The sequence below is a fragment of the Crocuta crocuta genome, unplaced genomic scaffold (genome assembly GCF_008692635.1).
Source record: "Crocuta crocuta isolate KB4526 unplaced genomic scaffold, BGI_CrCroc_1.0 scaffold118, whole genome shotgun sequence".
In the NCBI taxonomy this organism is placed as follows: Eukaryota; Metazoa; Chordata; class Mammalia; order Carnivora; family Hyaenidae; genus Crocuta; species Crocuta crocuta.
Genome location: NW_027551558.1, coordinates 16,744,240 through 16,747,884, shown reverse-complemented (window position 1 = coordinate 16,747,884; position 3,645 = coordinate 16,744,240). Strand labels below are relative to the sequence as shown.

Below are 3,645 nucleotides of genomic sequence, written 5' to 3'. Positions count from 1 at the left end.
TGAGAAATAAAGGCAAAACATTTTATTGTGGAATGATATTTCCTTTAGAATTTGAATAGGGTACAAGTGGAACTGTTAAATTTTACCAATTTAAAATGTGAGAGACTTGTCTATTACAATGATACCAAGTTCACCTTTCACAGGCTATTGGGGAGACAGCCAGTTTTCTTCTCCTTATTGAATGAAGAGAATCTAAGCTAAAGTAGGGAATTCTTATCCAGGATTCCAAATTTAGTGCCCTCAACTTTTTTGGGTACTGATTTGTTTATTTAATCTGGGTCACATTGGTATTTCTACTTCAATTTATTCAATGAAAGGGTAATAAATAGCCAATATACTTCCTACTGTTAAAATGTAGTACTACTTTGATATGAACAAAATTGAAGATAGGGCAATAGCTAGATCTTTTCAGTATAATAACACCACAATAATGAATTCTTAGTATTTTGTTATTAATTGTTATTATCATAAAAGGAAAAAAATATATTAGGGAAAAGTGATTGGCCCCTCTTCTCTTCTTCCTATTGTTATGTACATTAGTACTTCATATTCTGATATTCTGAGTTCATTGACAGAAAATTTCTATTTTTTTCATGGATTTTTTTTAGGTTCAATGTTTACAAGAGAAGTTGATCTTGATAATTGTTAAAAACAGTGTTTGGGATTATGAGATGAAGTAAAGACTTTCTTTTTCAAAGAAGTCAGCACTAGGGTGTTGATATGAATTATAATGACGCCATGAGTTTGAAAGCACCTGGCTCTTATATGAGCACTGTCTCTAAAATATTATATATTTTATGTTTATGAGCTTATATATATGCAGTGTTATAATATACTAAAATATAAACATTTATAATTTATACACACACACACACTCAAATTATAAAGCTACAGCACTATGCCTTCCTATAGATACCCTAAGATAGATGCTCTATTCTTTGAGAAAGAGTTCCCTTGGAGAATCTGGCACTAGCTCTGGAATCACCCCTACATCTCTAACTTTTATCATACATGTCCAGACAGCTTCAGTTCACTCAGTAGAATATCCAAACATTGGATAGTCACAATTTTACTGCAATTATACATTGAATTTCATAACTAGAAACAGACAACCAGACTTCTTCACAGGAAACCAAACACAAACTTTGTGACTCTATATTCTTCCTTATTCCAAACCCCATGTTTTCAAAATGGTAAGAATTTATTACGGCTCCAGTCACTTCAGAAGGATAGACTTCTTAACCATTTCTCAATTTTTGGCATTCAGTTGGTAATACTTTCCTAATTTACCTTCTCTACTGATTTAAGGACTGAAGAAAGAGTAGGGACAACTTCATAAAATATGCACAGTGCAGCCTAAATAGAATGCTTGTGGCTAAACGACATTTGACACTATTTGCAAGGCTAGAAATTTTAGAGCAAATGCTGGAGATTAACCTGCTCTTCTAAAGGAAGAGACAAATTGTTCTCATACCATTGATTATAAAGAAGTGTTCCAAAAAAGAAGAAGAAAATGAATGCCTACTTGACTTGTCAGACATGAAAAGAATCTTGGGCTTTGCAACTAAGAGTATAATCTTGTCTGCAGATTGATATGAATCTTAAACTTGGCTCTTTCACTGATAGTGAGTGAGCCTTGGTCAAATGACTTAGCCTCTCAAAGCTTTAGCATCTTCACCTATTAAGTGGATTAATCTACTCAAAATGTATTTAACCAGATTGTACTCTGCCCAAGACCTGCCAAGCACATGGTGATGGCATCTACTTTATAAAACTGTTGCAAAGATTAAAAGAGATGATGGAAGTTGTGTTTTTAGAATAGCTCTGGGATATAAAAATGAACTCAATAAATGTTCATTACAATATTTGGTTGACTATTCTTTTTGTTATTATTAGGTAATTTTAAAAAAAAAATGAATCATGCTTATCACATAAAAAGCTTAATATAGCCAATTCCCTAGAAATTAAAAATGGGTTTAGTGATGATTTTTGGATTTGACATAAAAAAATAAAGACAATAAAAGCAAAAATAAACAAGCGGGACTGCTTCAAACTTAACGCTGCTACACAGCAAAGGGAACTACCAACAAAATAAAAAGGGAACCTACTGAATGGAAGAAAATATTTGAAAATGATATATATGAAAGAGGGTTTATAGTCAAACTATAGAAGAAATCACACACAACAAGAAGATTAAAAATTAAAAAGTGAGGGGGCGCCTGGGTGGCTCAGTTGGTTAAGTGTCCAACTTCAGCTCAAGTCATGATCTCACAGTTCATGGGTCCAAGCCCCATGTCACGCTCTGTGCTCATAGCTCAGAGCTTGGAGCCTGCTTCAGATCCTGTCTTCCTCTCTCTCTCTGCCCCTTCCTGCTTGTGCTCTGTCTCTTGAAAATAAAGGTTAACAAAAATTTTTAAAAAATTAATAAAGTGGGCAGAGGAAGGGTGCTTGGGTGGCTCAACCAACTAAGCATCTGACTTTGGCTCAGGTCAAGATCTCACAGTTTGTGAGTTGAAGCCCTACAGAGGGCTGTCTGCTGCCCCACAGAGGACTGTCTGCTGTCAGCACCAAACCTGCTTCATATCTCCTGTTCCCCTTTCTCTCTGCCTCTCCTCCACGTGTTCTCTCTCTCTCCCTCAAATAAGAAACAATGAATAAACATTTCTTAAAAAGTGGGCAGAGGATTTAAATAGACATTTTCCCAAGAAGACATACAGATGTTGAACAGGTACATGGAAAATGCTGAACATCACCAATCATCAGGGAAATGCAAATTAAAACCACAATGAGCTATCACCTGACATCTGTTAGAATGGCTATTTTCAAATAGATTAAATATACACTTGATCTTAGCCAAAAGGCCGAGAAGCGATTCAAATAGATTAAATATAATAAGTGTTGGTGAAGATGTAGAGAAAGAGAACATTTGAGCACTCCTGGTGGCAATGCAAATTGAGGTAACCACAATGGAAAACAGTATGGAAGTTTTTCAAAAAATTAAAAATAAGGTATTATATGATCCATCAATTTCACTGCTAGGCATTTATCCAAAGAAATGAAAAACACTAATTCAAAAAGATATGTGCACCCCTGTTGTTCATTGCAGCATATTTATAATATAGCCAAGATATAGAAACATATATACATAGATATTACTATGTGATATATGTATATATGTATGAATATTATATGAGATTTTTTAATAAAAATTATTCAGTTTTAAAAAAGAATGAAATCTAGTGCTGTCTTTGGCAGTACATATATTAAGATTATAATGATACAGAGAAGATTAGCATGTCCACATGCAAGGATGACACAAAATTCATGGAGCATTCTACAGTTAAAAAAAAAAACAAAAAACAATGACATCTTGACATTTGTGGAAACATAGATGGACCTTGAGGACATTATGTTAAATGAAATAAGACAGAGAAGGACAAATACTATGTAATCTCAGTTACATATGGAAACGAAAACAAAAACAAAAACAAAACACAAAATGCACCCCTCCAAACTTCTAGTTAGATACAAAGAACAGACTGGTTATAGACAAAAGTGGAAAGTTGGAGGTTGACCAAATGGGTATAAGGAGTCAAAAAGTACAAACCTGTCACTAAAAAAAAAAAAAAAAAGACTTTTTTTTTT

General features: G+C 33.7%; 1 non-coding gene and 1 pseudogene across 1 annotated transcript; one reads left to right on the top strand and one right to left on the bottom strand.

The window, feature by feature from the left end:
* Nucleotides 1-2,715: 2,715 nt before the first annotated feature.
* Nucleotides 2,716-2,873, bottom strand: LOC144219371 (U2 spliceosomal RNA; annotated as a pseudogene).
* A 366-nt stretch (nt 2,874-3,239) lies between these two features.
* Nucleotides 3,240-3,345, top strand: LOC144219377 (U6 spliceosomal RNA). The gene has a single exon (XR_013331390.1). It is a non-coding gene; the product is annotated as a U6 spliceosomal RNA (small nuclear RNA).
* The last annotated feature ends 300 nt before the right edge of the window (nt 3,346-3,645 follow it).